Raw genomic sequence first — 21501 nt, forward strand, 5'->3', positions numbered from 1 at the left:
GGCCTCTTCAGCTCTATTCTTAGTTTTATGTTTTATGGCTCTCTCCCCCACCCCCATCCCGGCCCCGAAGCGAGGGCCGAGCGGCTTGCCGCTCGCCCCTCGCCGCTCTCCCCCCACCCCCGCTCCAAAGTGAGGGCTTGCCGCTAGGCCTTTGCTGGTCTCTTACTCCCCCTCCGCGGCAGCGGCGGCGCAGCCAGCTACGAGCGTTCGTGCGCATGCGCACGAATGCTCTTTCACTTTCGGGGGGATTTAAACATCCCCCCGATTTTTTAAAAAAGTTTTTAGATTTTTGTGCACCCCTGGGGACTGCCCCAAGTGTGCACAAACCTCCCCCGGCCCCCCAGCTGCCCCCTCCGTACTGATTTAAGTATCCGCACGGAGGGGGCAACTTGGCTATTAGATATATAGATAAACTACAGATACCACCTTGAGCTCCTCTGATGATCGGCAAGATCAAAATGTAATTGGTAAACAGATTTCCGTGTCTCTCAGATGTTTTGCCTCCTTCCTTCTTTTACACACACACATTTATTTATTTATTAAAATATTTATGTGCCCACTTCCTCCTGTGCATCTCGGGACTTTAAATGTAGCCTGCAATTTTATTCATAGGCAGCAAAATGCTATAACTTGAGCCATCTTTCTTTCGTTTCTGATGTTTATATATATTCCTCTTGGAATTATCCCTTTCAAATACATCATTAAAGAGACGTTCACACAAATGTCAATTTAACCTTTAATATCATAGTAAGCATATAAAATGTCAGTGACTCAAGGGCCTCTGCTTTTTCCAGGTCAACCAACAATGTATAAAATATCCACTCTCTTGGCTACAACTTCCATCATGTTTCACTGTACTTTTCATATAAAATGGATTCAGATACCCTGGTGACATCACTTTCTAGTCATATATAATGCGTTTGAATAAAACTGGTTCGCATTAATGTTGCCAACTCCTGAGCTGGTCCCTGTAGCTTTCCATTTAACAGCAGTTTGACTTGCAGCAATTAGGAGGTAATCAGGTTTGGCTCAGAAAGCTTCACCTACAGATTTCTGCATTTCCAACATCTGTTCAAGCAACAAGAGAAGGGCTGGCCCACTGGGGGGGTTTCTGATCAGTTGGCAACCTTGCTTTATCGACTCCTGTTGCTTTTGAAATTTTGTCTGTGCATTTTTGTGTGTGCCAGAGGATTTAAAGCCTTACTTTAAATTATACACTTATATATTAAATATTTTTATTCCGCCTTTTGGCACACAGCATCTCCAAGGCAACTGATGAAAATATGTCATCCAAACCACAACACAAAATTCATTAAAAACCAAGAGCCAAGATCCAAAAACCTTTAATGCAGAAACAGGGAAAGCAGGAAACAACTAGCCTTCGGAAAATTGCGCTGTCAATGTTTATTGGGGGGGGGGGGGCACACCTCGATATAGATTTCAAACCAACAAAAAGATCTCCTGTTTCACACAATGGGTGAAATAGGGAACTCCCTGCCAAAGATATGATGGTGGCCATAGATGGTCGCCACAACCAGAAGCGTATTGCCCACTTTCCTGAAACATGAGGCAGATGCCACACTGGGGAACAGTGCTCAGAAGAGCATCATGTGGCTCCTGAGGCGAGTGTGTGCCACTGTGTTAGGTATTAGCTGAATAGGACCTCCAGAGGCTGAATTAGTCAACTGGTGAGGACCATTTTCTACAGGCCTTGCTTGTGGCATCTGTCTGACCACTGCTGGAAAAACAGGGTGTTGGACAGGATGAGTCTGATCCCGCATAGCTACTCTCACATTTTTATGAGTGGCTATACATCCTTTTCCTCCTAATCGCATCCTGTTAATGGAGAAAGAAGAGCACTAATGTCACTCTTCCTTCAGCTCCACAACAGGAAGACGGAGACTAAGTTTCACTAATTCACACATTACGGACTGCGGTGGTTGGTGTGGGGTCCCCATCCCATGGAACAGTCATATGTGTGTTGTGGTTCTCCTCAACTGCTGTCTGTGATTTGGATCAGGAGCATGGTGTACATGGAGAAACGGCTTTAGCAGTCCTCCATGCTATTCTCCTGACCTGAAATGGTCCAGGGAGCACTATTTGACCAGTGAGGGTTTGTTAGGATACAGATATGAGAATTTACATGATGGTTGATACCACAGTGTACTGCTACGTGCTGTTGAGTCAGGCCCTCAAGGATGCCGTGTCTCTCAACAGGAGTTGTGATGGGTGACAAATCTCATACAGAATTCATAGTCCAGTCACTTGTTTAAAAGTCATGAAGTATTTCTGTCTCATCTTCCTTAAATCCATTAGAATTAATTGGGGCTATTTAGACACCTGCCCTGTATCTATATTTATAAGTTGGCTCTGGGTGTACTCCAGTAGGCAGAGCTCCCATGAAAACTTCCTTGACGTGAATGAAAGATGAGGAACACCAGTGCTTGGCAGTGGACTATCTCTATGCCTTTTTTTTTTTAACTAGGGATGATTTCCTTTCATCCCTTCTCTTTCCACTCCCAACCTTTGAGTTTCAATTGCACTTCTCCCTCTTGTGATCCAAACTCGTGAATATTTTTGGACCTCGGCCTCTTTCCTCCCATAAATATTATACACAGTTTCCAATGTTATTTGTGTGGCAATAAATTTTGATTATATGTTGTATGTGCATTACAGGTATAAACAATATATACCATATGTTATAGAACTTTGTACGATAACCATAGAACATGGGTACATACTACATAGTATAAGTCAATCTACTAAAACAATCTACTACAAGCAGAGGTCATTTTGGGGGGGATCGCGGGGGAACACAGTTCCCCCGGGTGAGGTACCGGGGGCGGGGCACATGACGAAGCCCCACCCCCTGCTTCCGGCCACCCCGCTTCCGGCCCTCATTCAGCCAGGAGGAGGCAGGAGAAGAGGGAGGGTAAGTTGCTTCCTCCCTGCCTCTCCCCACCCCTGCCTGCCTGGGGCCAGGGAGGGCCTTCGTGGGGCTTCCTTGCACTCCCGCCGGCCTTGCAGGTCCACCACCGGGCCCCTCATGGTGGCGGCCGGGACCATTGGGGGCGGGGTGTGTGGCCTTATGACACATTTCCGGTGATGTCAGGGGGTGTGGCCTTATGACACACTTCTGGTGATGTCAGGGGGTGTGGCATATGCTAATGAGTTATGCTAATGAGTTCCCCTAGCTCTTTTTCTATGAAATGACCCTGACTACAAGAAATCAACCCTGACTGTTCCCTGGAAGGCCAGATAATGAAACTGAAGCTCAAATACTTTGGCCACCAAATGAGAAGGGAGCACTCACTGGAGAAGACCCTGATGCTGGGAAAGATTGAAGGTCAAAGAAGACGGGGACGGCAAAGGATGAGATGGTTAGACAGTGTCATACATGCAACGAACATGAAATTGAGCAAACTTCAGAGGACGGCGGAAGACCGGAAAGCCTGGCGTAATCTGGTCCAAGGGGTCGCGAAGAATGGGGTCGCGAAGAGTCGGACTCAACTGTGTGACTGAACAACAACAACACTAAAACAACAGCCAAATGCAGAGTACTGGAACACTTGCCCAATAATATAAATTGATAAAACAGATCAGGGAATATCTGCTCATGCTTATGTGACCATATTTTGGTTTTTATGGCTTCTCCATGACATCATTCAACATAAGAGAGAGACATTATTTATCATACTCCTCCAGAGGTGCCTTGATAGCCAACCCCATTTATGATCCACATCCAAAATAATTGTCCATTAAGAACAACCATTGTTGTCACCCTTCAGCTTCCTTTTTTGTTGTTCTTTCTCTTTCCCCGCAATCATTCTTTTCCAGCTCTTCACCTTCTTTCTCTCTCCCTCCCTTTTCTTCTGTCTTCCTGGCCCTTTCTGTCTCTTTCCTGCATTAATTATCACACATTAACATCTGAGGAAGGAAACTGAGTCATATCATATTCCTGTTATCTTGCATTTTACCTAGGGCGCCAGGACACTGTGAAATTGACGGCTGAACACTATCCTTGCCGGCCTGGTGACTCTGTTGGAACCTGGTGCCTAGGGAGATTGGAATCTCTCATTTAAGTTAAAAAAAAAAAGAGTAAAAGGGAGGGGAGAGGAGGCAGCAGTCCACTCCACCTCTCGGCCAGGTGCATCCTGAACACTCATACTACTGTTTTTTCGCTCTCTACAACTCTCCAGTTGCAAGCACAGCTGCTTTACACGGGTGTGTCCTGTGGAGGGGCTATGATTATCTGGGAAGCTGTCAAATTCAATAATTTCAGCAAGCGAGGAGGGAGGATTTGCTTAAGAGCAGTCCTCTGAGCCCAATTTCCATGAGAACATTTTGTTGCTTGGGAAAAGTGTAGGATGGGTAGTGAAACATGGCCTTAGGGAAATACCCCTTTGTATAAAGAGCTGGAGGTATGTTGTGGAGGTGTTTGACTTGCAGCAGAGTGAGGAAACGCTGTTTATGCTACAGCCTGCAAGATGTGACAGATGGGTGTCATTCTAGAAAGGAATTTCCCCCCCAGGAGAGACTGACAGGTGAATGCAGGGGGTGCTGCTGCTGTCTCCTGAAGCATGTAGCCATCCCACACAACAGCCAAAAGTATCCAGACAGAATATGTCCATTTTGGACCATAGGTCATAAGACAGGCCATAATTTAATGCGTATGTTACAAAATGTCAAGTCTGTACTGCCACTGATTGTTAAGGGAATAGGCCATGTGTGTGATAGATATTCCATACCAAGACCATAGAAAGCCACATTTCCACAGTGCAATACAAACCAGAGTTATACCCTCCTAAATCCACTGAAGTCAATGGATTTAAAAGGGTTTCAGGTGGGCAGCTGTGTTAATCTGTTGCAGAAGAACAAAATTTGAATCCACTGGCACTTTTAAAGTCCAATAAAATTTCCCAGGGTATCAGCTTTTGGAAAATGTGGTTGGTTTGGCTCATAGAAAATCATTTTTGTTGTTGATTTGACCCAAGAACAGTGCCAACTAAATAATAACCGAGGCTGAGATCACACACACTAAATAATGCACTTTCAAGCCACTTTTGATGCACTTTCCAACTGGATTTTGCCAGTTCACACAGTGAAATCCAGTTGGAAAGTGCATTGAAAGTGCACTGAAAGTGGATTATTTAGTGTGTATGATCACAGCCTGAACTAAAAGTACTGCAAAGCAGTACTCATTATTACTGCAGTGCCAAGGAGATGTTGCAGCTGCCATCCCAGAATGGCATACAACTACAAGAGAGATCTTTATGCAATTTGTTCCAAACATAAGAAAACAATGCACAGACTCCCTCCAAAGGAAAGAGGTTCTCCATCTTTTCATTTTGCTCTCCTCAGCCCCCTATACTACCACCCCAAAGCAATACCTGAGGGTGAAGGAACCCCCAAGGATCTGCAGCATTTGGTGCAGAAAGCTGCAGCTCAAGGGGAAATCCATGGAAATTGTGGAACTCTGCATCCTATGAGATGTAAGTCAGTTCTGTAGGGGACAGGAAGGTGGCATGGTACAGCCTGATCTTGTCAGATTCTGGAAACTCATCAGGGTCAGACCTAGTTAGTACTTGGATGGGAGTCCTCCAATAAAGACTGCAGAGGAAGGCAATGGCAAAACCACTTCTGCTTCTCACATGCCTTGAAATCCCCTTGCTGGGGTCACCATCAGTCAGCTGAGACTTCAGCACTTTGCATACAAACATAAGTCAGTTTAGATCCAGCTCATGAAGTCCTGAATTCTAAGACCAGGTTGTAAACATCTCTATGAAATCCCTTTCCATTGCAAGGAATGGATATCACATGGACTTTCAGAGATGACTAATATGTGAACTCTTGGAAGGGGTTTCCCCTTTTAAACAGACCAACTTTTCGAGACCAGGCTGCATTCCAAAGAAACAGGGCTTGTAGAACATGTCCAGTTTGATTTCTAGATGCAGCCTTTCAAAAGGAAGCACTGAGATTTCCAAAGCAACGTCATTCGCAGGGCATCATCTATCCAGGCTTTTTCAAGGAAGCCTAGCTGATGGGAAGGGGTTGTGTGTATGACTTCTTGTGCATGGGTTAAACATAGGAACATGAGAAGATATGCTGGAGCATATCAGTGGTCTGTCCGCTCCAGGATCCTGTTTCATGTTTAGTTGCACAGAGCTCAAGTTATCCCAGTGCTTCAGTTCCAATTGTCCCACCCTCATGGGTGAGATCCTTCCCTGAAATCTATGGAGCAAACTGTCCTTTTGGCTATATGAGGCCTCCCCACTTTAGTGCACACCCTTGTAAACATCACAGGCAATTACATACTGTATTAACCATATTCAACGTGGCCTTATTTTATTTCTGCATTTAACACCCAATGTAAATCGACAGGGAGAAAATTGCTCAGCCCTAGAGCACATCGTTTTAGTGTTATTTACTGCTGCAGATCAGTTTGTTTTCTAGTTGTCGGTCTTGATTTTCTTCATTACTTTCTGTCTCTATCAAACAGTAAAGCAACGAGCTTGTCTTTCCCAATTATTTAACGACTGGGCTGGTGTGTGTGGGGGGGGAATCGAGGCAAGGCATGGTCGTTTTTGCCCTATTCTCACTGTCGGTTCTGTTCTGCTTTACTAGTGTTGATCTGTCCCTTTATTACAGGAATAGCCCCAAATGCTAAAGGAAAGGAGAGAGAAAGGAAAAGGAGTGGGGGGAGAGAACAAATAAAATTTACCTCTTAAGTTGCTTAGAAACTGAAACCCATTTCATTCCGGTTCTCTGCTAAGTGAAAATGTGGCTACTTTATAGATTTTGCCAGAATTAAGCTTAAACCTACAGAATTAGGTTTATTAATTTCTGTCATGACTCAATGGGGAAATAAGAGGGGCCATTCATTAAGGATACACAATTACCACAGACAAAAATGAACTGTGGTACTATTAACTATAATAAAAATGTTGAACACAGAGGAAATTTTCATTAAATATAATCTATTCTTTATATGACTCCACTTAATCCTTTCTGTCCTTTCCCCCCCCTTTGTGTTCTCCAACCCATTTAATTTTTATTACTTAACTTTTTATAAATGTTTCTTAATATAATTATGATTAAATATTTGCGATGTAGGACACTGTTATTCAGTGGAATAAGCTTCCTTCTTCCTCTGGCTCCTTATCTCAGTGAAAAATAGGCATTGGAAACAACACACTAAACATGGCTTCATTATTTTGTGAGTTCATGAGAATAAAAAAGGAAACTGCCATGAATTAGAAAGACACTCTTTTACACCAAGGGACTGGAGCTCAGTGTCTTTTGTGGAAGAAAGACATCTTAGAGAGGAACTGGTTAAGTGAAAGTTTTCTAAACTATAGACTACTTTATATGATCTGTAAAATGGGCTTTCCTAGGACCCCTTTTTGAACATTTTAATGGGAGTGTCTATATAACTCATAGGCTTTTATAGAAAACAAAATTATATCAGAGTTATAGATTTTTAAATAAAATAAAATACAAAACCAACCCACCCAAGAATAAAACTCCTACAACCTCTAAAATTAAAAGAAATAAATGAATAATCAAGAAAGCTAAAAATATATATAAGTATCTCAAGTAGGAGCTGCGGTGGCTCAAGTGGTTAGGACGCTGAACTGCAGACTGTGGAAGGTCGGTAGTTCAGCAGTTCGAGACCCGAGTGTGCCGCATGACGGAGTGAGCTCCCATCTCTAGTTCCAGCTCCTGCCAACCTAGCCGTTCGAAAGCAAGACATTGCAAGTAGATAAATAGGTACCACTTCAGTGGGAAGGTAACAGCGTTCCATGCGCCTTGGTGTTTAGTCATGCCAGCCACATGACCACAGAAATGTCTTTGGACAGCGCTGGCTCTTCGGCTTTGAAACGGAGATGAGCACCGCAACCCTAGAGTTGGATTCGACTGGCTTTCAAGCAAGGGAACCTTTACCTTATCTCAAGTAAGGTAGGAGGCTAGGGTTCCAAAATAATAAAAAGCCTGAGTTTAGGTAACTATCTCAAAATCTCTGGGCCATAAATATGTATTGGAAACGGTAAGAGTGATGTTTCTGTCATTACCTGAGAGAAAGTTAAGAAGATGGCGATCTCCAGAGTGACTGGGAAAAGGCACTGGGGGGGTGAGCAAAGAGGCCCTCAACTGAAAAGAAAAGAAAAGAAAAGAAAAGAAAAAAGAAAGGGAGGGAGGGAGGGAGGGAGAAGGAAGGAAGGAAGGAAGGAAGGAAGGAAGGAAGGAGCAAGCTTGGTGGATAATTTCCAGAGTTCAGGAATCAAAGGTGCAGAACCTTTGGGCCAATCTAGAGGTGATGGGAAGTTCACTGTGTATTATACAGGTTCAGGCCTAGACTGTGAACTAGAGGATCCATGTTTTAACAAAAATAGGCCATGGAAGTGAGGGAAACTAATCCCTTTTTTCCTCTCTCTGCCTTACCTCATTTTGTTCTTGTGCTTTGAGCCTTTTTCTTTCATCCCAGTAGCAACACCAGAAAGGAACTGGAGCTGATGAACAGTACTGAAAAAGTGCATCATGGTAAGTCTTCGATCCCTTCACATTTTTTCTCCCTGTAAAGGAAATACATTCAGTCAGCCTCACCCCTTGTTTCAGGTATGAATGGGTGAATATATCAAGTATCACACTTAGGTTACTGTAAGTATGGTTAGGAGTCCCAGCCTTTTTGAGCCTGTAGGTACCTTTGGAATTCTGGCACAGGGTGGTGGGTACAATGACAAAATGGCTGCCACAGTAGGTGGAGCCGGTCACAAAATGGTTGCTGAAGGAGGCAGAGGACCCACAACATGTCAGGAAGTGAGGTTACAATAACTCTTCAACATTTTAGGCAGCAGCTCTGCTTTAAAAAAAATTCTTTTTCAATGAACATATTTTTAAAAATTATTTTCTTGCTTGCACACAGCTTACTTTCAGTCACGCAGGGAAGATCTTTGGGCTGTGGTAGCAGCAGCTGCTGCCAAAGAAATGCTTTTTTAAAAAATCTGCACAGCCAATCAGATTGCCAGTGAACAACCAGAAGCCCTGCTGTGCAAATGCCCCACCTGCCCCCCTTTCCTAAAAACACTTGGCAGGTGCCCATAAAAATGTCAGTGGGTCCCATGGTGGGGACTTCTGCATTTGGTGATCTTGGCTTTGTCACAACCTGGATTAAATAAGATGGTCAGCAAGGCCATGGTAAAATGCAGAAGCCATGGCATCTCTTGTTAAAAGATCTTAGGTAGTGTTGGGAAGAGAATAGGGATAGATCATTGAGTGAGTTAGGGAGGAAAAGAGTTGATGGGGGAGGGACATTGCTACTTAAATGGGCTATTGGTTTGAAAAAGAAACATTGGATGATGCCAATAAAATTTAAACTTGGGAAAAAATAGCATACAAAGATTGCAGCTGTATCTCCTGAGGCTATTACAAACAGCAGTCATCTGGATTCATTAGTAAAGGAGTGTCAGAACTGGTTTGTCCAGAAATGGAAACTCACACATACTACTATTAGGGCGGTGATGATTCCATTTAATGAAAAGGAACAGATAGCAATAAGGAGTCTGAACTTCAGACCTAGCATTGGAGTGGTCTCCATATGGGACTAAATGAGTAATCTACTTGTAAGGATGACATGATGTACACATACTAACATAGTCCCATTAGTAAAATATACTTGTTCTTATTTTATTTTTACAGTTTGAACATGGGTAGCAGAAAGAACTTCTAGGCCCATTACAGCTTCTACCAAGGGCTAACAATCTAAACCTTAATCCTGACAAAATGGAGGTGCTACTGGTGGGGGGAAGCATGTTGTCCTAGGAACTGGGATGTCTCCTGTTCTGGATAGAGTTGCACTCCAACTATAGAAGTGGGTTGAAAGCTTTGGGATGCCGCTAGACCCAAGCCTCCTGTTGGCTGGAGTGCCATATCATTCCAGTCTTGTTTCATTTACACAGCCTCCGAATTTGCTTCTGGGCCCAATTCAAGACACTGGCACTGGCCTTTAAAGCTTTATATGACTTGGGGCCAGCATACTTTAAGAACCAACTTCTCCTGTATGAACCTACCTGACCACTCCAATCACCTTCAGAGGCAATGCTTCAGGCACCCCGCCGACTGAAGCTAGATGGGTGGCAGCCCAAGAAAGGGCTTTCTCTGCTGTGGCTCCAAAATTTTGGAACTCCCTCCCAAGGGAAATTCGTCTGTCTCCTTCTATCATCTTCCGCCTGCAGGTAAAGAATGTTTTGTTTTGTTTAGCATTTGCTCAGCACCTCTTATTAGTTCCCCTCCCTCTTTGTTTGTCTATGACAACACTAATGCAGCCTGGCAACCAGTGAGAGGGTCATGGGGGGGGGGAATTAAAAGAAAAGGCCTCATCTACTTACAGGAAGTTCTTACCATAGAGTTCCTGGCAATTCCTAAAGCTAATTTGTCACTTCTGGGTTGCTCTAGGAATCTCCAGAAACTTTGTAGTAAGAATTTCCTGTAAGTAGACAAGGCTTTGTTTTTCTTTTTTCTTCTGCCACTGCTTCCAAGTGACAACAGCCAATGGGATCGGGGGGGGGGGATCCCTCATCTTCACATATGAAATGTTTGCTGCCCTGGAGACCCAAATTTGGGTGGAAAAGAAGCATAGAAATGTTTTAAATTAAAAAAAAACCCCACCAACACACACACACACACCATAGTCACCAAAAGATAGTTTGAGATGGATGAGCTCTCCTGTTCAGCTCATGTCAGAATCTGGGTTAAGCAAAGTTAATTTTTGAAAATTTCAGAAGTTGTATTTTATTATGCCAGAAATCTGAACTCTCAGACACCCAATGATGTCATTAGGAGTGCTGGGGGGTTCTAGGTGCCCCTGTAAATTCTTCTTCCCCTCCTCTGTCTTCTTCCATCTCACCCGAAATTACCTGCCATATCATTATGGGGAAAAGAAGTATTTATGCGAAGGAACTGAGAGAGGGAAAATACTTGCAACATCTCTTTTTCTGTTGTCCCTCTTCTTTTTCCCCCAGGGCATTCAGGGATGTAGCCCCTACAATGGCTGATAGTTAATGTCAGGAATTCTTGAAACTGCCATTCATAGACTGGATCTAGAGGATGGAGGAAGGCAGGGGAAGGCTTCTAGTCTGCAGCTAAATCACAAATCTTCCTTTTACCGCAGGAGTCTTCCTTTAACGGCAGAAAGGTCAACAGAAGGGAGGCATTTGTCCCATCCATACCAAGGATTTATTGTGAATAGGTACTAGTTGTAAAGACAGTTGGACCAACTGACTAGTTGAGGACTTTCATTTCAGACTGTTCCCTATCTGAAATTACAGTCCTCTAAGCAATCAAACACAACATGACCATTCAAAAAAAGTTTGGAGATAGAGAGCGGGGGGACGGGACCTACAGAACGATCAGCGTCTTATTCATTAATACTGTCCTGCAAGCTCCCGACTTTGTGGAAACCGTTTAATTTTGTTTTGCAATCGGCCTTAGCCAAATGGCTGGGGCCTTAATTTCCCCCAAAATGAGTTACACTAAAATGATCTGGGAGGGAGGGGCTGGGGGAGAGAAAGCGACTCAATTGCATCCAGGAATCATCAAAGCCATCTTATCACATTCATTATTGTAGGGCTCAGAAAAAATAAACAGTTTATGTGGAAGATTAAGAGACAGTGTGGGTTTGCTTTTGACATATCTTGTCTCCAAATCTTCACTTCAGATTTATTAGAGCACTTTCTTGTCAGAGCTCCCTCATTTATATGATAACACGTCTGTAATGTTTTACAAGCGCAGCCGTACTTCGGGTTCAGAATGTTGCTTTTTAAGTCCTAAATTGCAGTACCTGGAGAGGTCTGTGTAATTATAGTACACGTTAGCCAAGGCAAGGGTGCATTTTGCCTCGGGCCATCTACATTAATCATCAGCAGAGAGGGTGCAATAAAATCATAATTGCCTCTTCAAAAGTTATAATCTAACTTATACAACTTTCAGTCCTTCGGATGGCAATCTCACGTCTGCTCATTGGGAAGCCTCCCAGCCGCCTTCATTTGTTTAAACTCACAGTAGAGCTTGCCTCCCAGAGAAGTGTCATTACAGAGTTCTCTCTCCTTTCTTTTTTTTTTTAAATTTTTGCATCTGCAGTTGGGGGTGGATTACAGCTGCAGATTTGTAGAAGTGACTCCAGAGTGGTTCCTCTTGATCGACAGCAGACAAAGCTTGTTGTTTTAGGGTTTCCAAATTTTTAAATTTTAATCTTTAGCATGTGAATTGCCCTCCACTGTCAAAACACGAAACTTCAAAGATACATGTTTTACCAGCAAGCAACACTACTACGGTGGCCAAGGCCGGCACCCAGTGGGAGATGGGGGGAGGGGTTAGGGATATGGGGAGTGCTGAAGTTGCATGAAATGTGATGTCACTTCCATGGGAAGTGGAAGTGACATCATGTCTCTCTAAGAATTGTCAGAAACTTGATGGGAAAATCAAGATGACTGTGATTTTTTTCTTCTGCTGCTCAAAGAAATAAGTAACCCTAATCACTATCTAACCCCCCCCAAAAAAAATTTAAAAGTCATTAAAGTGTCTTTTCTGCCCATTGTTTTTTCTCCATCTAAATATAATCATTTACTTTTAAAAGAAAAATTTAAGAATATTTCATGCTGTGTTTATTGAACAGGAGTCTAGAAGAACCTTAAAGACTTAACGAAAATTTATTCTAGTGTAAAATTTTGTGAGTCAGAGTTCACTTCCTCAGATGCCTAGAATGTCCACGCAAAACATAGTTGTGTGCTCTATCTGGGTCTACCTTTGAAGATGTTTTGGAAGCTTTAGCTGGTGCAAAATATGGCACCAACACACCTATCTGGAGTCAGAGGCAACTTGCGTTGGTTGCCTATTCAAGGAAACCCTAGAATGTTGTGCAGAAGCAATGATGTCACTTCTGGGTTTGTACCAGAGATGGTATCACAGTGTTGGGGCAACACCAAACTTGTTGTCCGTGCCTCTAGAGGCTCCTGAAGGTTGCCAGCTCTTGGCTGACAACCCTACAGCCTGGGGCCTTCATAGTAATCAAACAGCATCTCACAGTATACTCCTGTGCACAAGTTACACACTCCTCAGACAGCCTTCTCCTGGTAATACTATCTCCTAGGATTATCCACAGAGCAACATTCAGGTCATGAGCTTTTTCTGTGGTAGGTCCATTCCTTTGGAACTGGCTTACTGGGTGTGAAAGAAGCCTTCACTTACTCTGTTTAGGATGGCACTTAGGATGGTTTTATATCAGAGGTCAGATTTGGATGCATTACCTGTGTGTTTTTAACTGAGATGATGATGATGATTGTGTTGTTGGATACTTATGGTGTTTGGGGTCCTTGAAGCTCCTGCTACTTTATTGGTCATAAATCATTTCACTTCATAATTGTGGCTCAGCAGTAGGGTTCCTTCTTTGCATGCAAAAGTCCCAGGTTCAATTCTTGGCACCTACAGTTAAAGGCTCTCAGGTAGCTGATGCAGGGAAAGAAAAGCAGCTTTTAGTCTGCCAATAGTGAGCTAGCCTGCTAGTGTAAGACCACATCATACATTTGATCAGAAGGTTTGCACAGAGGGTTGCCAGCCCCTGCCACCAGGCCCTGCCCCCCACCACCAGGCACAGGAGTGGGGCCCAGGCTATGTTGCCAACGACGTGGCGACATCACTTCTGGCATGTACTGGAAGTGACATCATCACATCAGTGAAATCATGGTGATGCCCTGGTATTTTGGCAAAAACTCTATGGTAGAAGCCATTTTTACCATAGAGTTTTTGCCTTTATACAAGAGTGTCACCATGACATCACTTCCAGTACATGTCATTGGCGACACAGCCTGGATGACCTGGAAACCCTATTTGTGCAGTATGGTTATGCAAGACAGCAAATCAGAAAACAAATGGCCATGTTAAACATTAGTAGAAGTTCTAAAACATGTAGCTATTTAAGTTTAGTGATCCTACAGATGCACATTATCAGGTTTCTGTGAATAAACAAAGTTTGCAGTTGCCATTTTTGCCACTGAGAAACAACATCTGCATTTTCCTCAGAGCTGAGCTTCTTCTTCAGAGCATAACTTTGTGTAGAGTTTCTAAGGCTGCCCCCTAGAGCGTAAACATTCAGAATTTGCCAACACTTCTAAAATCCAACATCACATTTTGAATGCCAGATTTCCAATCTGAATTTCCATTTTCAGTGCTGCAGATTCCAAATGTGGTCTTGGCATCTGTTGATAGTGTTGAAAGGAAAGGAAGTGAATGCACAACCTCCCAAGCTCTCAACTGTCAAAACCCATCAGATATTAAATATAGGTGTATGTTTTCTATCAAATGCTGTCAGATATTAAATATTATTCCACATCAACTGTAAAAAGTCTGTTAACTACTATTGCACTCTAATATCAAATTTCTGTGAAATACCAGTTCTCAGATATCCAACACTGTCAAATACAGATATCAAATAATCAAGACTGTTGGGCCAATATCCAACTATTTAGAGAGTTATCTGAAACCTTTACCTCAAAATTACAGTTTTGAGAGTCCAATAGAAATTTTGAGAAGCAAATTACAGCTTTAAAAGAAAGAAAAAGATTTTTAATTGCATATATAATATGGCTCTTATATTACGCTTCACTTTCCATTTCAATAGTAAAATCCATCCCCCTGTATTTATTGGATTTTAATCTCACTTTTCCTGTAAGGAGTTTAGGTGGCATACAGGGTGTTCCCATCCATTATTTATCCTCATAGCAATCATGTCAGACAGGCCAGGCAGAGAAAGAGTGACTGGACAATGGTTACCCACAATGTGTTTAGAAGGGTATATCTCTGCCTAGGATCACACTGCCAGTGAGTTTCATGCTTGCAGGAGGATTCAAATCCCTGTTTTCTCTGTTCAAGACCAATATAATCATCAGATTACATTGGCAGGTTCTCTCTGAGATGTATTCTGGTGCTATAAAAGATGCCATACCCATTTTGTACCTTAGGCTTTCAATCCACTTTCAATGCACTTTCCAACTGGATTTTGCCAGTTCACACAGTAAAAATCCAGTTTGAAAGTGGATTGAAAGTGGATCATTTAGTATGTGTGACCACAGCCTTAATGTACTATGGCAACAATTGTCTATATAGCAGTGCATTTTACTGTTAAGATGTCGAATATTCCCTTGAATTACTTTCAAGCTGAGACAGATTTCGTACGCTGGTTGGAGAAGAAGCTATAAACAATTAAAGCCAAAGTACAAACACTATAGGCCAGAATCCTAATCATGTGATCTAGTACAGCTAATCTTCTGCCACCACCTTTATCTTGCTCCAAGGCCAGTTGGTCTCTCTCTCTCTCTCTCTCTCTCTCTCTCTCTCTCTCTCTCTCTCTCTCTCAAAGACACTCAACACACAGGCACACACGCCAGAGCTGCCCTCTCCCCTAGCACTGGGCAATATGAAAAGGGGGGCTTCTCAGATCCTTGTCAATTTCAGGAGAAATCTGGTCAGTTTCAGCAGTGGGTTTTCCCCCCTCTGCCTGCAGTCCTTTCTCTTCCTTCTCATTCAAGGCGCTAAGGCTAAAAGGCCTGCACAAACCACGAACTGTGAGGATTTAAATGGAAGGTGTTTGCTGGATACTACTGCACAGCTGTGAAGGGGCAGTTGTGTAAAAAAAATTAAATTGGACACTTCCCACCACCTGTCACAAGAGACGTTCCACCCCAATTTGGAAAAGTGCGGGTTTTGGGGTTTTTTAGCTGCAGAATAAATACACCAGATAGTGCAAAGGGCAGGCTCAGAAATCCAAAGTAAAGTTTAAAGGACTGACTGCTCAGATACTCTCCAGTAAGTTGTGACTGCAGAAAGGGCGTCTCTCTCTCTCTCACTCACTCAGCCTAGACTGCTTGTTCGTGAATGAAGCCTATAGGTCCATCCTCAGTCTAGAATGTACCTTTCTCTGCCTCCAGCACTCCTAATTTAGAGTCACTCCCTTGCATGGGGCGTTAATTAATACTGTTAGGAAAACAGTGGTTTGTGGACATCCCTTAAGGTCACATATGACTGTGAGAATAGAGAGGCTTGGAAGGTATTGTACAAATCTCTTGGAGTAGTTCCATTGATTAAAACTGTGTTCTATGTGCGGTCCTCATCCCTCTTGTCTATTATTGGACCCAATAACCTGGCATCATGACAGCTATGGTAAACGAGAAGGGCTGAAAGCCTTTTCCTGGCTGTACAACTTGGAGCAGCAGACGTTCTGGTTATGGGCTCACTTCCTGCTAGCTGTCTGTTTTCTTCCAGCAGGTTCCCTAGCTTATTCAATTTTGGAATGGCTGGCTCTCTCAAGCATAGAACAGTGCTTCCCTTTTGAGCTACAGTCTCTTTTCTTACCCATCTCATCTGCTTTGGCCAAATGAGAGCCAGCGTTGTAAAGTGTAGTGTCAGACTAGGGTCTGTGAAACCCAGGTTCAAATTGCTGCTCTGCCCTGGAAGCTTGCTGGGTAGGGTTACCAGATCCTGGTTGGAAAATACCTGGAGATCTGGGGGGTGGAGACTGAAGAGGGCAGGTTCGGGGAGGGGAAGGATTTCAGCGGGGTATAATGCCATAGAGTTCACTTTTCAAAGTGACCATTTCCTCCAGGTGAACTGATCTCTATCATCTGGAGATAAGTTGTAATAGCAGGAGATCTCTAGCTACCACCTGGAGGTTTGCAAACCTATTGCTGGGTGATCTTAGGTCAGTCAGCCCAATGGCCCCCAGGATCGTGTTGTTGTGAGGATAAAATGGAGAACAATGATGTAAAACACTTTGGTCCCCATTGGGGAGAACAGTTCATATTTATCCAAATATTAACATAAGAACCTGCCTTAAATCAAGCCAGATCATTGGCCCCGTATAGTTCAGCATTGTCTATTCTGACCAGAACGCCCTCTCGATCTCAAACAAAAGAATGGGCTTCAATACCAAAGCATATCTCCTATCACGACCCCTTCCTCTAAGCATGGCTCATCGGAGTGAGTGACAATTGGGGGGCACTATATCACTCTAAGTGTGTATAGGTGTTATTTTCTTGAATGGGATGCCTCTTTTTGTCTTAACCTGGGAGCTGCCCTCTGACCAATGTTCCCTCTAAGCTGAGTTAGTGTGAGCTAGCTCACAGTTTTTGAGCCTCCGGCTCACACATTTTTGTCTTAGCTCAGGAAGGGAGGGCTCCAGAGCAAGCTAATTTAGGCAGCAGCCAAATCACTTGCTCACAACTTTAATGCCAGTAGCTCACAAAGTAGAATTTTTGCTCACAAGACTCACCGGCTTAGAGGGAGCATTGCCTCTGACCCCTCCTCTCTCTCTTGCTTTGTTCTCTCTCTCCCTCTACATGGCCTTCCATGGAGATACATGTCTCTTCAGGTCTCTCCTGTAGATACAGTGCCCTCATGCTCCCACACACATGATGCCAAACAAGCTGGTCATTTGCGATAAGGAAACTACTCTTTAGATTAGGCTTCTCCATCTTCTTTTGACTGCAACTTAAATGTGAACTGGATCTACTTCAATAAATATGTTTACCTTTTTTGCAATATACTTCTTGGGAGATATATATACTGCATTTGGTATCACACTTCTATGACTGGGCAGACTCTGCTATATTAACCAAATATCCCAGTCATCATAGCCTCACCTGCTGCCAGGAGCTGGCCCTCCTGGCACTCAGTACAGTATTGTGCACATAGCCATGGCAAACAGTATGATATTCCATTTTTGGTCTAGAAGCTGCAAGACAATAAGCATTTCTGCACACTGGAGGGCTCACTATTAAGAGGATATGAGGACACTGTAAAGACTTCAGGAGTCCTTCCTCTAGTCTGAAGTTTGTTATTTGTATAAAGGGTGGAGCCATGGCCCAGCAGTAGAGCATTTGCTTTGTGTGCAAAAGGTCCCAGGTTCACTCCCCAGCTTCTCCAGTGAAAAGGGTCTGGCAACTGGGTGATGTGAAAGACTGCCACACGCTGCCAGTCAGAGTAGACAGTGCTGACCTCTAGACCAATGATCCAATTCAGCAGTAGGTAGCTTCATGCATATGTAAAGAATTTAGCTTTTCAAACTGCACTAAGACAATAGTGTAGTCAACTACCCTAATGCCATTCAAGATGCCAAAATCCAACAGCTTCAAAAGGGTTGTACCTTTTAACAGGCAAATGTTATCCTCCATAGCCACCAGCCTGGGATGTTGCATAGCATCTTACTGTTGATAAAACTAGTGCTGAATGATATTAACTAGATAACTAGTATCGTCTTAGGAAAATAGCCTCCCAGCCTTCAAATTTTACAGTATACTTTTAATTATTTTCAGAAAAGCGTTACTGATGCAATTGACAGACGGCTTTAAGGGGAATACCTTCATTTTACTTCATTGCATTTGGTATCTGTGTATGTAATCCAGGCGTCATCCTTTGAAGTTTAGCCAAATATTTCCCCATGTTATTACACAACTCATATGAATAAAGGCTTATCCAGGGGGCCTACTGTGATATGCTTGCATTCCAAAAAGACTAAGAAATGGGCCTTGTAGAGTGTGTTTAATTTGATTTCAAGATACAAAGTAAAGCATTGACATCTCAGAAGATTTTTCAGTGTGTCATAAGACATAATCTGTGAAGATTTCCTTTAAAGGAAGCCCATCTGACAGCACAAGTTTTGTTGAATAGGTTAAACATAATGTAAGAACATAAAAAGAGCCATGCTGGATCAGACCAATGACCTATCTAGTCTAGCATCCTGTCTCACACAGTGGCCAACCATTTGCCCTTAAAAGTATAGAGGCAAGGGACCTTCCCCTGATGCTGACTCCTAACACTGGTATCCAAAGGTTTGCTGCCTCTGAATATGGAGGTTGCATTTGGTCATCATGGCTAGTAGCTATTGATAGACCTCTCCTCTGTGAATCTGTCTCATTCTCCTTTAAAGTCATCTATATTCATGTCCTTCACTGTGTCCACTGGCAGTGAATTCCCTAATTTAATTACTTATAGAGTAAAGAGAGGTAGTAGGAGAGGTAGTAGTGGGGGGCAACAGTGGGAGAGCTTCTAATGTCCTGGCTCCACTGCTGGATCTCCTGATGGCACCTGATATTTTTGGCCACTGTGTGACAGAGTGTTGGACTGGTTGTGCCATTGGCCTGATACAACGTTGGCTTTTCTTATGTTCTTATGACCCCTCAAAGAAATAGATTTGGCTGGTTCTGTCACTTAGCTAGAGCTGAGGAAAAGGAGCAACAGATATGCTTGCAAAAATGTCCATTGTGGAAATCTACTTATTTATTTACTGGGGGGGGGGGCACGTGGTGTCCTCCCATGCTTTTTCCAAAGCTGATCAAGATTGTATACATGGACATCCATTCATTTTATCATCACCACAACCCTGTGATGTATTTTAGGCTAAGGTAGTGACTGTCTCAAGAACAACACAGAGCTTCGTGGAAGAGTGGCGATTAAGACTTGGCTTGCCCCAGTCCTTTTCTGAGAAAACGGCAGCTTTAGAAGGCAGACTCTACAATATCTCATAGATTCTAGGTGAAATCACTTCCCAAATTCTCCATTCCATAGGCTCTGCCCTCATATCTCCAGGATCTCCCCAGGCTGGATTTGCCAACCCTGGGCACTGGTGGTCATCCTCTTCCTCCAAGTCTCAGGAGATGCCATGTAAACATTTTCTAAATAAATTCATTATTCTGTAGACTTTTTGGCTGGTGTCCCTGGCAATTAAGGAGAAGAGAGAACTGGAGTTTGGCTCCCCCCCCTGTCAAGTCACAGCTGACTTATGGCAACCCCATAGAGTTTTCAAGGCCAGAGAGCTTCAGAGGTGGTTTGCGACTGCCTGCCTCTGTGTAGCAATCCGGGACTTTCTTAGTTGTCTCCCATCCAAATAGTAACCAAGACTGACTCTGCTTAGCCTCTCAGATCTGACGAGATTGGGCTAGCTTGGGCTATCCATGTCTGGGCAGTTTGGCTTTACACCTGCTTATAAATTGCATTCCTCCCAGCTAGCTTTTGCTTGCTGGTTAGGAAGCTGGAGGAGAAAGTGAGGAAGACTGTATTTCATTATTTATTGGAATCCACCTAGAGCAGTGATTAATTTGCTGTGATTATCAGGCCGTGAATTCATCGTGATTCATGAATCTTTGCTACTGGGTTGGGTGAAGCTTATTGGGGTAACCAATGGGAAGAGTGGAGAAACATTTTGGGAAGGGATAACCACTAGCCTCCTTGCTACCCCTGGAGTCCTCCCCAACTCCAGCTCTTCTGCTTCCAGGAGGCCTGATGGAAACAGCTCCTTCCTAGAACAGGCGGCTGGGAAAACCTGACTTATCCCCAACCCGATCTGCCTGTCTGAGACAACGTTTGCACCTCAAAACGACCCAGGAACATTGGACAGAAGCATAAACAGTGGGAGAAACTGGTTTGTTTTTTAATTAGAATTATGCTACTGCTGACTGCAGCATGTTAGGCAGGCTAATAAAATAATCTAAATTATAATTAAGGTGATGCATTATAGAAAGGCACTTGAACAGATCTCACTTATAGACTGTCGGTGCCTAAAAAAGAAGAGATGTGTGCCTGGTGGGTCTGGTGTACACTGAAGCCCAATGCAGGTAGAACAAAAGAACTAATGGCAAATGGAAATGAAGTGGGATCGTTCTACAGGTGGTGTCAAATTTTGTCTATTGCTTGTTAAGGTAAAGAGAAAGCTGTCAGACTTGCTAGGGTGTTCTTATGTACCCAAGCACAATGTACATTTGAACATGATAAAATTCACACGTTTTATATTGTGGAGCAGCTAATGTCACAACAGGCGATTTCCCCCTCCCTTCCTTTCATTTCCCTCCACCACCACCCCAATATATCCTCCATTGTCTAACTAGGGAATTAAAAGGTGCAGTTGATAATTTACTGGTGTTTTATTCCTGTTAGGGTGGCCAGTGCCAGGCTGGAAAATTCCTGGAGATTTGGGGATGGAGACTGGGAAGGGCAGGGTTTGTGGAAGGGAAGGACCTCAGCGAGATATAAAGTTTACCCTCCAAAGCAGCTTTGTCAGGGGATTCGCATGGAATTCTTTTCACACCACCAGAGATCCAATGAGGCGGCCACGTGGATTCTTCCTGGGTGACCCCATCTACTCCCAAAACTTCTCCAGAGACCTGGTGTGGATCCCAGTCAAAGTTATCAGGGTCACCGGGCCCCTGTCCTATAAGGTGTCCACTGAGGACAACCAAATACTCCGATGGCACATCGACCAGCTTCGCTGCTGTCTCCTCCCTGCCAAGTCTGAGTTGCCCGCCACATCTCCAGATGAGAGCGACGATGAGCTGCCAAGCCCCCAGGAACCGGAGCCTGAGACGGACCCCCCAGCAGACCCCCAGCGGCCAGTGAGCAGCCGGCACCCAGCGATCCGCCAGAGTCGGCGACATCAGAGAGACCCAATGTAATGCCTACGCT

This window comes from Gekko japonicus, unplaced genomic scaffold (assembly GCF_001447785.1).
Source record: "Gekko japonicus isolate JY-2015 unplaced genomic scaffold, Gekko_japonicus_V1.1 scaffold271, whole genome shotgun sequence".
Taxonomy (NCBI): domain Eukaryota; kingdom Metazoa; phylum Chordata; class Lepidosauria; order Squamata; family Gekkonidae; genus Gekko; species Gekko japonicus.